Here is a 14,961-nt window from a genome sequence, read left to right as displayed (position 1 = left end):
ATTTGTATAAATATATATATATATATATATATATATATATATATATATATATATATATATATATATACACCCATACACACAGAAACTGGAAAATTAACATTACCTTCTCTCTCTCTCTGTCCCTCTCTCTCTGTCCCTCTCTCTCTGTCCCTCTTTCTACCATGCGTCCTTACACTCATCCAGCCGGCATCCGCCAACACCACTGAAAAGCCGACACCAGCATCGGTAAAAAGAACAGCGGTAAACCAACAATGGCAGTAATACATGACAAGTGATGAAGGTCACTACGCTACACCCACAGTGGACATTGCTGTCATGCATTTATGTTTTTCTAATTTACTGTATTTTATCCAAACCAACTGCATTTTCCATCACGCACTCAAACACACAAATGCATCGTGCACATTTATACTGTTTTATTATACTTACTATGACCTTTACTACTCTGTTGACCACCACCACCTGTTCTACTACTACTACTACCACTACTTCTACCATTGTCTACCACTACAAGCTCAATAATTCACTATTATCACCAATGGAAATTTCTTGGCAGTTGCTCAATATGCTAGAGATAGTAATTATGTCCCCCTCGAATCATACCCTGCCATCTTTAAAAAAAAATTGGATGCATTGGATAATGTAGTTTGAGGTATTTTTGAAAAACTGATGAGACGGGATGGTCATGGTTGGAATATCTTCTTTGATCATAAGTCTGCCTGATCAGGCTTGACCTAGGGGTATAAATGTCAATAGCCACTATTACTATCATCACCATCGCTAACATCAATAGTTCTGCTACTAACAGATTACCATTCTGCTAACACCACCACCACCACCACCACCACCACCACTACCACCACTACTATTATCACAATCATCACAACCAGTGCCACCAACACCATCGACAAGATGATGCAAAACCAAGTGGAATGGAAATTCATTTTGCTGCCAAAATGCCCAGTTCTATACCATTATAGAAAAAGCAGATGCTAGACTTTGGTGATAATGATGATGATGATGATGATGACTGCCACCAGCACCACACCCACCACTACTAACAACAACTACAATAATAACAAGCCAGTAAGGCAGTGTCTCTACAACCACTGAATTTGCTAGAAACAGCAGCCAAGCTAAACGTCATCTTTCCATTTGCTCTCTACCATCTTTAAGAAAATATGTTGATTGGTTACTTGAGGAAGATCTTTGATTATAGATTGTACTCATTCGGGGCTCACCTTAACAGCAATAACAACAATGACCACAATAACAACAACAACAAAAGCACAAATGCCAGTACTGGCCGATAGTAGAAAAAGCGGCAATTTCCAGAACAGCTGACTGTTTAGCTTCCGTTATCTCCCGACTTCCTGTGCTTCTGGAACATTCTATGCCGGTAATCAATGACGCATCAGATATTTCAATTTCTGTCTTTTCTACAGCTCACCCCTAACCCTCGCACTCCACCCACACTGCTTAATTTTTTTTTTTAATTTAATTTTTTATTTTTCATTCTTTGCCTCATCTATCCTAACCTATCTAGATTCGATGTCTTAGAACAAAACCGATGGAGATAATTTGGGAAATGATTGAAAAAAAAAAGCAACGTAATTGCAACGAGATGGAATAAAATAAGAACGAAATTAACCCCCTCAGTCCTCTCCACCCCCAAAAATTAATAATAAATTGCAAAAATGATAAAAGACAAAACGAGACATACAAAATTAATACAAACAAAACTTAATTTAACGAATTTATCATTTTTTTTATAATTAGAAGACATAGATGTAGAACAACAATTTAAAAATAAACTAAAAAAAAATAAAATCATTTGTTATGTAAAAGAATACCAAAACAAAACAAATTTCTTAATTTGCATGAAAATTCTGTTGATCAAAATCTCAAAAGCACAGAATCCTGGACAATATAGGCATTTCAACGAAACACCAACAACAGAATGAAAATTCTTAGAAAAATCAGAAAGAGGTGATGTGTATGTATATATATATATATATATATATATATATATATATATATATATATATACACATATATACATATATATGTGTCTGTGTGTGTGTGTGTATATATATATATATATATATATATATACACACACACATACACAGATGTATATAAGTATGTATGTAGAAGTATATATTTTAATGGTGACACATGGTTGTTTTAGTGTATAGATTTAGGAGTAAAAATACGCACTCATACGAAAACTACGCATGTATTGGAAAAACAAAAAAATAAAGAAAGCAGAATTATGAAATAACATTCTAGCCATCTTGAGTTAATTCCATCAACATTACATGATGCAAGTATGTGAGATTTTTACCTTCTTACATTTTGGTGCTAATAATTCTTATTACCATCACTGTTATCAATCTAAGTATATATATATATATATATATATATATATATAGTTGACTTCAGCTAGAGACTGTGGCATTAATACTAGTTTATTTTAGACTCATTTCCTTGTCCCGTTTCTGGAATCGGTCCTGGTGAAGTAGTGAGCTGGATGGCGCTGCCCTCTTTTGCATTTCTAGCTGTGCTATTGTTTCATCTGGTATATCATATATAATTTGTTTATAATTCCTTTGAACACATCTACAGCTACCCCTTGTAGTTCTCTGAGGACTCTTGGCAAGGCCTTAACAAGTTTTGGACCTTTGAACCCTAAGCTGTTACAGTATTAGGTCCTCACTCTGGATGGAGCAGGTGGGGTATACAGTATTCTGCAGAATCATCCATCCAGTCTAGTGATTTGTATAGTTAGTTTTCAATCCCAAAATCAGATACTTGACTTTCCAGAATATATATCTTCTATATATAATGTCTCAACTAATTTCATGCAGTTTATACAAGTATGGACAAGTAGATGTTAAAATATGGTACATATATATACACACACCCACACACACATATGCACATATATATTCATATATATATATATATATATATATATATATATATATATATATATATATATATTTGTTGTGTATCCTGTTATTAGAGTATATTCGTTGCGTCCCTGATATTGTGAAAGATAACCAAAATAGCTGGCAACAAGGGAATCCATCTGAGAAACATTGCCTCAAAAGATGCATCTAACACATACCAGTATGGAAAGCAGACATAAAAAGATGGTGATATGTATATCAATACATATCCAAATGTCTATGGACGTTTGGGCATAACATACATCTTATATATATATTATATCTACATATATATTTAAATATATACTTGTGAGTGTGTATGTGTGTGTGTATTTCAATCGTCACTGAAACTATTTACACATTAGACCCTGTAGACCCTTATTCCTTTAATACATTTAATACAAGGGCAGAAAAGTTTGGCCATGGGTCACTAGACTTCTCCTGTGTATCACAATAACCGAACAGATTCTATCTCTACAGTTTCTCTCCACCTAAAACTATGATTCAAAGACATATGTGCAAGTTACAATGTAATCAAATTTGGACATGTGGATTGTAATGGAAAATTATTTGCCAAAGTTAAATATATATGTATATATATATATACACATATGTTAATATATATAAATATATGTATGTCCTCTTCATCTTCATCATCATCATCATCACTTTACGTCCACTTTTTCATGTTTGCATGAGTTAGATGGAATTCATTGAGGCAAATTTTCTATGGCCAGATGCCATTCCTCTCACCAACCCTCAACTGTTTCCAGGCAAGGTAATAGTTTCTAATTGACAGACAGGTCTTTCTGGAAACAAACAACTTGTCTGATGATGATGCTTTTTTACAGTCATCACATGATATCTTGACAAGACTACACACACACACACACACACACACACACATACATATATGTATATACACACACACACATGCACACACACATACACACACACACACATACACACATGCACATACAACCATTACATATGCAATGGGTTTCAGTTTCAATCAAAAATATCCACTCACAAGGCTTTGGTCAGCATGGAGTTGCTGTAGTAGAAGAGAGTTGCCCAAGGTTTCTTACACTTGACATGATGAAATATCAAGGGTCTGACAGCAGGGAGGAGGAGAATGGGGCTACTACCAGCAGTTTGGCTGGTGCTCATTTTCAGCTGAGCTAAACTGAAGCAATGTGAAATGAAGTATTTTGCTCAAGGACATGAAGTGCCACCCACTTCAGAAACTGAATCCATAACATTGTTACCGTGAACTGAATACCCTAAACATAAGGCTACAAGCAAAAGGTTCGCAGTGACTTCAAAATTTCAGCCTATTTGCCATTGTCTGTCTGATGATGGCAAGGAAGCCACAACTTAGCAGTCCCTGACAACATTCATCTTGTAAAAAAAGAATAATAGATATAACACACTCCTAAAGAATATTGAGTGAGTCTTCAATTTAATGGTCAACTGTTTTTTTTATTTAACTTTACATAAAAACAAGCTTTAACCCTTTAGTGTTCATATTATTCTGCCATAATTAATGCTCTTTTATCCACATTGTTTTGAATTAATCATGCATTATCTCATAGCTATAAGATTTTGATGAGGTAGCTGTTAATTTTTAAAACCATATTGTAGGGTTGGTGTGAGAGACCAGATCTGGCCAGTTTGAACATAGAATAGGCAGAATACTTTTGGCCGAATATGGCTGGTTTAAATGCTAAAGGGTTAAATATATGCATGTGGTATAATATACAATGCGTGTGTGTGTGTGTGTGTGTGTGATTATCATCGTTATCATTGTTTCCACTTCCACTTTTTGATGCTTTCATGGGTCAGGCAGAGTTTATTGAGGCAGGTTTTCTACAGCTGGATGCCCCTCTTGTCACCAACCCTCACCTGTTTCCAAGCATGGCCAGGTGTGTTTTTGCAGAATATTGGAAATGAATGACACTGCTTATAATACACACACTCACACATACATAGATATGTATATAAATGTATGTGTGTGTGTGTGTGTGTGTGTGTGCATGTATATACATGTATGTGTATATGTGCATTTCTCACTACCTTTCCAAAATAGCTATTATTTCCTGTTAATATATAAGGCAACTATTTCATTCTATTGACCATTTGTGCTCAGTTTATATTGCAACTACTCATCATGTCAAGAAGTGATATATATATATATATGCATATATATATATATATATATATATATATATATATATATTATATATATTCTGTGGTGACATAACTGTCTTTAGTTCAACAGCAGCTGATAAGGTGAACAGCTGCCGAAGCATCTAGATGCCCCACAAGGTCACTTGTATTGACTCTTCCATATTTTCTTAATTTTGTAAATTAAAGTGCTTCATTGCTACTTATCTAATTGTCTTAGACACAAGTCATAGCACCAGCTACCCATTGAATTGTGCACTCTCAATAATGAAAAAAACTAAAATCCCATTTTGTTTGACATATGTGCATCTGTCTGTTATGTATGTGTGTATATATATATAGTAATATTTCGCTTGGGCATAGTGATACTAATGACCAGGTGTTAGAACATATGTTTCAGAAAAAAGCTTTAGATGAGTACAGAGTGTAATAAGAGACTACATGGATGACAAAGGAATGAGGAATAATGGAATAATGGAATGAACTTCATTAACTCTGAAGTTCTCCCTTGTCATTTAAATAATCGCTCATATATATATATATATATATACATATATATATATATATATATATATATATATATATATATATATATATATATATATATATATATATATATATATATACATATGCACATATATATATATATATATATATATATATATATATATATATACATGCATATGTATGTATATATATATATATATACCTATGTATGTATATGTGTGAACACATGTATGTGTATATATTTGTATGCATATATATTTATAAATATATATATATATATATATAAACATTATATGAATGTGTGTATGTATGTATTGATGCATGATTATGTATATGCGTAATATGCATTCAAGTTTTTCTATAAATATATAAAGGTGTCTATGAACATTTTGTACATGTGTCATGTATCCATATGTTTGTTGCTTCGTCATCAGCATCAATAACATTTCTACTTGATTACCAATACGATCTTGACGGCACTTGTAGCATCACTATCTCCACCATCATTATCACTAAGGCATTAGCTGCTACCACCACCATCATCATCATTATCAACATAGTTGTAGTCATTATCGTAGAGATGCAACACCACTCCCAACATCATCCCCATAATCAACATGATGACCATCAGTTAGACCATTGTGACTGTATTCCAGGACCAATAATGTTGGTATTGAAACCATCAATATAATCTTAACACCGTATACAACCCTGCCAACTCAACCATCGCCTCCACCAACATCAATATAGTTTCTATTTATGCTTGAATTAAGTAATGTTTCTTCTACTCAACTATGTCTATCTTTCAATGTATCTCTCTCTCTCTCTCTCTCTCTCTCTCTCTCTCTCTCTCTATCTCTCTCTCTCTCTCTCTCTCTCTCTCTCTCTCTCTCTCTCTCTCTCTCTCTCTCTCACTCTCTCTTTCTCTCTCTCTCTCTGCATGTGTATGTGTGTCTGTACATATATCAATTGTTTATGATTGTGGTACTCGAAGCAGATAAAGCTATAAGTACTTGTATGTAGAATATTGGGTTAAAAAGTACCTTGAATTAAAGAAATTAGAGGCTATAGAACCATCATCATTATCATTAGCAGCAGCAGCAGCAGCAGCAGCAGCAGCAGCAGCAGCAGCAGTAGTAGTAGTAGTAGTAGTAGTAGTAGTAGTAGTAGTAGTAGTAGTATCTACTAACACAAATGCCTTTTGGGCAAGTTGTAACATACAGCAGCATGTTTCATTGGTTAATGATTGTGAGTCACATGACAATGGGATCAGCCATTAGGGCTTTGAAATATTAAGTGAATGAGAAAAGAATTCCCTGCACTAACTTACTGAATAGGATAATAGTTTCAATTGTATTTGACATTCTCAATATTTGCTGAGTGCCTCTCACCTTTCTACTACTACCAGGTCATCTTTGTGCAGTCTCTTGATACCACAAGAGTGTTCCATTGATTGAGTAATACTAGACACACCAATCTCTGACTCAAATTGATTTGTGAGGCTGGTTTGCATTCAAGTTGTGACTGTTTTACCTTTATGTGTTTATCATGAAGGATGCTGTCTGATGATTTAGATATTTAAAAAGATATGTATGTCCCCAGTTTAAAGACAGAATAATTTGTTGAAATAACTCCTGTTGCTAAATTGAGTAGGTCAAATGGTAACAAAGAAAGCTCCCTCTCTGTCTTGAGTGATCCTTATTTTCAAAATAGTATGAGTTTCTTAAGGGAATACTAGCTGTTATATTGGGCTGATCAAACAACATAAAAGCTCCCTTGATTGCTTGTGTGGTAATCATTTGAAAAATGTTAGGGATATAGAAGAGATTGTAGAGAAAGATTTTGGCTATTTAACATAGGAAAGTTCCTTAGATTGTTTGCATGTCCTAAGTATTAAGAAATGTCTGATCTTTGATGAAAGACATTTAGCTGTCATGGTTACCAGATCAGATAACATTCTAGAATCACTATCCTAAAAGTCAAAGGACTACATAAACAGATACTCACTGATGCCAGTTGAACACATCACTGAACACATAAAAGGGATGTTCTTTCCCAAAAACATATTGAAACACTAACAAAGTATGAACTCATAAACACTTGGTTGGTAGTTTAATAGCTTGTCCACACAACCATTCACATGTATTTTGTTATTGTTGTTCTAATCATTATCCCATTGTCCCATTGGACAATTGGTTAATCCATATTGCTCCATAAGCAGCATAATGCTAGCTTCCCAGTTTCTCTGGTGTGTATATTCCTCCCTGGATAGGACACCAGTCCATTGCAGGATTACTTATTTTTTCCAGCTTACTGGACTGGAGCAATGTGAAATGAAGTGTTTTGCTGAAGGACACAATACATCACCCAGTCTTAGAAAAGGAAGGATGCATGAAATAATGTAGTCCCAGATATCTCAAAAAGGGCATTGTGGTCATGGCTGCAACTTCTTTGATCATATGTTTGCTTCATCAAGGTTCATCTGGGACAACAACAATCACAGCACAGATATATATATGTCTACATGAATAGCACAAAACAAGCGTTTGTCAATATATCACACAACCATGCCCACACTAGCACGTCAGCAACACGCACACACTTACATATGCTTATATTCATATACACCTATGCAGATAATGTTATGTCACATAAATAATGTAATTATTACAGTAGGTGGAGTCTACGTCAATCAATCTTGAGTAGTATGTGGGCAGGAGGTCTCCAGTGAACTGCTAAGCTGAGACATTGATAAATGATTTATCTTAAACTATATGGAACATCAAAAGGAACATTGATATTATTTGATATTTATGTCGAATTTATATATCATATAACCCAGACTTGTGATGGATGGAGTATCTGTGGCAATAAAAGATGGTATTGGACATGGAGTGGCTGAAGTCTTTGGTGACATAGGATTATGGAAATGAAGTGGCTGGAGTATTTGGTGACCATGTGGACATGGAGTGTTTGGTGACCATAAAACATATGGTAGTGGACATAGAGTGGCTGGAATCTTTGATGACTGTAAAACATATGGTTATGGAAATAGAGTGGCTGGAGTGTTTGGTGACAATAGAACATATGGTAGTGGTCATAGATTGGCTGGAATCTTCAGTGGTTGTAAAACATATGGTAGTGGACATGGAATAGCTACAGTTTTTGATGACCGTAAAACATATGGCAGTGGACAGTAAGTGTCTAGAGTTTTTGATGACCATAAAATATATGTCAATGGATATGGAGTGGCTGGAGTGTTTGGTGATTGTAACAGATGGTCATGGGCATTTTATCACTGGAGTGCTTGGTAACTGTAAAACATATGGTTGTTGGATATAGAATGACCAGAGTGTTTGATGACTGCAAAACATATGTTAGTGGGCGTGGAGTGTCTGGACTGCTTGGTGACTGTAAAACATATGGTAGTGGACATGGAGCAGCTGGAGGTTTGGTGACCATAAAACATATGGTAGTGGACATTTTATGGGTGGAGTGTTTGGTGACTGTAAAACATATGGTAGGGGACATGGAGTGTCTGGAGTCTTTGGTGACTGTAAAATATGTCAATGGTAATGGAGTGGCTGAAGTGTTTGGTGATTGTAACAGATGGTCAGGGACATTTTATGGCTTGAATGTTTGGTGACTGTAAAACATATGTCAGTGGACATGGAGTGTCTGTAATATTTGGTGATTATAAAACATGGTAGTGGACATATAATGGCTGGCGTAAAACACATGGTAGTGGGCATGCAGTGATTGAAGTGTTTGGTGACCATAAAATATATGGTAGTGGACATGCAGTGGGCGGAGTGTTTGGTAACAGTAAAACATCTGCTAGTGGGCTGTAATCACTAGACTGTGTACGAAAGGTCAGTTTGTCATTAAAGTATATATCATATTTAGTGGTCATATAATTGCTGGAATATCTTAGTAAATGTAAAATGCTATTATGAAACCATATTACTAGTGTCTGGGTAGATTTACAAAATATTTGTTTTGTAAAGAAGTGTGAATGTTGATTTTAAAATACCTGAGATCTAGTCAAACTGAAACAACAAAGGGTTTGTTTTGCTTATATTTATGCTTAACCTCAATCACCCATTATATGAAATTCATCTGCTGCGTATGTGTTTGTGCGTTTGCTTCTCCCATCCACACCCCAAGTCAGTCCTACCCGATCGAGTGGACTATGATTTAAAACGTTCCAGTCGTTACCATTTTATCTTTATTCAGATTTAATCTGTCTAAAATTACATTATGCAATGTGCCTTCCATTTTGTTTTTAGTTATCAAGTGATATAAAAGGGAGATATGGTTTCTATTTCTAGCAGATCAAATGACTTTGTATGTGCTGCCTTAGATTTTGCCATGACAACCAGCAATTCCTTCACATGTCCAGGTGGTATTTCATTTGTGGTAATTTGCTGTTGTTTTTGTTTAACCCCAGGTTAGCTCTGATTAAGCAGACATGTGATTGATGCATTCTAGCTATGACCACCACTCTTTATATTTTCAAACTGTATATCCAGAAGTACATTAATTCAATGTGTTTTTCCTTTTTTTAAGATGATAAGGTGTTGCTTGAGGGGGAAATTTTACTGCTATTTTTAGCAACTCATGCAGCTATGTGGAATATTTCTGAGTGCTTTTATTTCATTGCATTTATATGTTGGGTGTGATAATATTAAGGGAAAATTAAGGTGGCGAGCTGGCAGAATCATGAGCACGCCAGGCGAAATGCTTAGCGGGATTTCATCTGTCTTTATGTTCTGAGTTCAAATTCCACCGAGGCCAACTTTGCCTTTCATCCTTTCGGGGTCAATAAATTAAGTACCAGTTGCATATTGGGGTTGATCTAATCGACTGCCCCCATCCCCCAAAATTTCAGGCCTTGTACCTAGAGTAGAAAAGAATATCAAGGGAAAATTTGTGTTCTTCTTCTTCTTTAGCCCCTGGTCAGCTCTGACAGAACATGCCTATGATCAAAGGCATCCCAGTCTTTTTGTATGTCTAGTTCTACAATGGCCAATTTATTCTTCCTCTTCTAAGACAGTAAAGTGTGAGTCGGGAGGATCTGACTGCCATTTCTAGCAGGTTGAGTAACTGCTTAGAGACTTCTTCATTTGGGACATTACTGTCTAGCCTCAGGTTAGCTCTGAAGAAACAAGTTTGTGATCAATAGCATTCTAGCCATGACCATTCCATTCTTATTTTCAGACAAAATATATCTAGGACAACATTGTCCAATGTGTCATTCCATGTTTAATTTGGTAAGGTAAGATTTAAGGAAGATTAAACTGCAATTTCTCTTAAGTTGGGAAACCCCACTTAAGGGCTCCCACAAAGGGTCTGTTTGCATTGTTGATGTTGTTATTTAACCCTAGGTCAACCCTGCTTGTGCAGACCTATGATCAAGGTATTCCGGACACTAACCATTCCATCATTTTAAAAGTATTTTAAACAACATTATTTCATATTTTCTTTCCTAATTCAAGATGCTAAGATAAGTTTTAAAGGAAATATTCAGGTGTTGTTTCTAGCATGTTGGCTGACCATGTGGAGGTTCCTTCATTTGCTGGGTTTCTATTTATGAAGGCAGTGTTAAGTATTTTGTTTTACAAGTGCAGTATTATTAGAGCATGACTAGAAACGCTCTCTGATGATAAGAGGCTGGCAGTTGAGATGGAAGACATCTGTGCGATGTTATGTATGCAAGGATATGTATAGCAATGAAATGGATCAGGCATGGCCAAATGGTTAAGAATCATGAGGTCTAAGGTTCAATACCACTGCATAGAATCTTACACAAATGTCTTTTGCTATAGTTTCAGGTCAATGTAAACCTTGTGAATGAAATTGAGCTGATGGAAATTTTATGGAAGCATACAATATAGGCCTAAGAACTTGTGGCGTAGATCAACACAAAAGAAACTAGAGAAAGGGGGACATTCATGGCAGAGTATAAGTACAGAAGCGAGAAATTATGCAACATGGAATCCAATTATAAGTGGCCTATACTCCGCGTTGGAGGGTTAAAGGCAAGAAGAAGAAATACAGTATAGGATCATCATCATCAATATTATCACCATCATCATCATTGCATGTTCATTTTCCATGCTGGCGTTGGTCGGACAGTTCAACAGGAACCAACAAACTAAAGGACTGTGCCAAGCTCTAATATCTACTTTATAGATTGTGCTGAGTACTGGGTGCTTTTTCTTTTTTTTTTGTGGCACCAGCTCTAGTGAGGTTGCCATGTAACTTACAAGGCAAGACCCCTTTATGACAGGTAATGAGAGGTTAATGTCTATAAGAGGAACAGGAACAGGTGTCTTGCTGTAAAGGAGATTCATAGCTACCCCAGCTAGAAAAAGAGAAAACATGGTGGTGACAAGGTATCTACACATACTCTCAAGGTAACGGGAGGTGAATGCCTTCAATTTAAAATCTACTTGAGAGGCATAATGTCACGTTGATACAGTCTGAAGTTCACATTAGACTCTGGTCAACCCATACCTTGTCAGTGAAATTAGACTGAAACTGTAAGGAATCCTGTCAGACAGGGCCATCTGAAGGCATGAGTTCACTGAGCAGCTGCTCAGGGGCTCACAGGTCTAAAGGCCCAATTATGATCTATGTATGTTATGGCTTTCAGTCAATAAATAAATACTATAGAGCCCACTGCATTGATTTGCCCTGCTACTTCATGGGTCTAGGGACCGGTTTCTAATCTATATATGCTGTGGTTTGTCATTAAATAAATATGATGGGACTTGATTTACTCAGGGGACTAAAATGCTGCAATGATGACCCTGCTGTCAGATAACTTGTCCTTCTAATTCAAAAGGCCAGCCTTGTTATATATTCCCTTTATATCCCATTGCTGCTTCATAAAAAGAGATCTATGAATTAAGCTCTAGATTAAAATAGGTATTGAAGGTGCAATGCCCCACTATAGCCATGGCTCAATGGTTAGAAATTGTGAAACAATAAAAGAATGGTATACTTTGTGCAACATTATGCCATCTTTTTAAAGATAGTAAGGTTTGATATGAGAGAGATTTGACTGTTAGCTCTAGCAGGTTGGCTAACTATATTGAGGCTCTTTCATTGTCTCATGAATGTCAATTGCTTTAATTATTTGGTCAATTTGCAATACTACATGATAATTAAATATGACTGTGGGTGAGGACCGGTAGCAAAATAGAAAGCAGCAGAATGTGTGCGGTGCAATTGTGAAATTGAAAGTGAGATTGAGAAGATAGAGAAAGCAAATAATATACATTGTAAACATTGATTGTGTTGATGTGTGCCTGCATGAGAAAGAGAGGGACAGAGAGAAAGAGAGGTATATATATATATATATATATATATATATATATATATATATATATATATATATATATATATGGGAGAATATACAAAAAATAACAACAGACGAGGACAGGTGGTGTAAATAACAAAAGTATATATTAGTATGACGCTCGGGAATACGGAAAGTCTTTGACGTTTCGAGCTACGCTCTTCAACAGAAAGAATACGGAGACAAGGAGAAAAACATGGAGAAAAAAAATTGAATAGTGTTCAGTCAACGGTCAATCATAATAATGGCCGATCATAACAATGACTGACCGGAAGTTAGAAATTCTTATTTCAGGAGAGCTAAGAAAGGGGGAGATAACAAACGGTGATCGGGAACGAGGGGCTGTGTGTGGGAGGTAGACTGCTGGTGATCTGTATGTATATATGAAGAAGGAGAAGTGGCATGCTTTTATGTTTTGTGTTGGGCGTATGCATGGATGACGTGTCATACTCTTATAGTAAAGGTTACTAAGGAAAGTAAGTTGGTCAAGGACTTAGTCTGAAGTCCTAAGGTCAGCAGCTGAGGATTTTAGGTTTTTTACGCCCAAGGTGACTCATGGTGAGACTAATTATGAATATGTAAACTACTTTTATATTAGAAACCCTTGAGAGAAAAGATGTAAAAATAAGCATAATATCTTAGTCTTCTATCACAATTCCTTTCATATTAAGATTGTTTTATAGGAATATTAAACTGACTCCCCACCACCACCACCACTCAGAATGAAAGGCAAAGTTGATTTCATAAGGATTTGATCTCAGAACTTAAATGATCATAATGAACTACTGCAAGGCATTTTGCCAAACGCTTTCACAATTCTGCCTATCTACAATGATGGTGAGTGTATGTACATTTATGCATTTGTATATATTTGCATCTGCATCATTATCATCATCATCATCATCATCATCATTCTTTTATACCCATTTCTCCGTGCTGGCATGAATCGGACTGGTCACACAATGTCTCACCACTTGACACCACCAATCATCTTATTTCTTTATTGCCCACAAAGGGCTAAACATAGAGGGGACAAACAAGGACAGACAAAGGGGTTAAGTCGATTACATCGACCCCCAGTGCGTAACTGGTACTTAATTTATCAACCCCGAAAGGATGAAAGGCAAAGTCGACCTCGGCAGAATTTGAACTCAGAACGTAATGGCAGACGAAATACCGCTAAGCATTTTGCCCGGCGTGCTAACGTATCTGCCAACTCGCCACCTTTTTTTTTTTTTAGGTTCCACGCAGTGGGGCCGAACCCAGGACTGTGTGGTTGGTAAGCACGCTATTTACCACACAGCCACTCCTGCACCCACTGCCAATCATCTTGCTGCCCAACATGCTTTCTAGTTGTGTATGTCATGTTTTCTTGACTTTTATGGCTGGATGCTGTATCGCTAACCTATCACTAACCACTTTAAGGCACGGACTGGGTCAACTTTATTATTTTGCTGCCACTAGAGACTCCTTAACAATCCTACATCATCCCTGTCCTTTCTTTCTTTAACCATTTAGCATTTGGATCACTCTGTCTAGTGTAATGCTTATTTATTCACAAAGTTTTCAATTAATCATGCATTATATCATAGCACCAAAATGTCGATGATGTGATTGCTTATTTTTAGAATGACATTGTAAATCTGGTATGAGAGGTCAGATCTGGCCAATTTAAACATGAAAGAGGTAGGATATTTGAGCTGGATATAGTCATTTTAAATGCTAATGGGTTAATGTAAATCACTTTATAGCTTGGACTGGATACATTTTATCATATCTCCAACTGTCTTTGATCAAAAACTTTTGGCAAGTTTTTTCTTCTTTTTTTTTATGCTGGATTCCATAACATTGGTGCTTGCCATATGGACTTCGTAAGCCCATGTGACATGTACCATCCAAATGGTTTACTTTGACCGATCAGGACTGTCGAGATTTGTAATGGTCGTT

At 36.0% G+C, this 14,961-nt stretch overlaps 1 protein-coding gene across 13 annotated transcripts in view; it reads left to right on the top strand.

The window, feature by feature from the left end:
- LOC149132790 (uncharacterized) overlaps positions 1-14,961 on the top strand; it is a 168,177-nt gene that overhangs the window by 78,230 nt on the left and 74,986 nt on the right. The window lies entirely within an intron of this gene.

The sequence above is a fragment of the Octopus bimaculoides genome, chromosome 14 (assembly GCF_046866305.1).
Source record: "Octopus bimaculoides isolate indiv1 chromosome 14, ASM4686630v1, whole genome shotgun sequence".
Lineage (NCBI taxonomy): Eukaryota > Metazoa > Mollusca > Cephalopoda > Octopoda > Octopodidae > Octopus > Octopus bimaculoides.
Note: the sequence above shows the minus strand (reverse complement) of the source record. Positions and strands in the feature narration are given on the sequence as shown.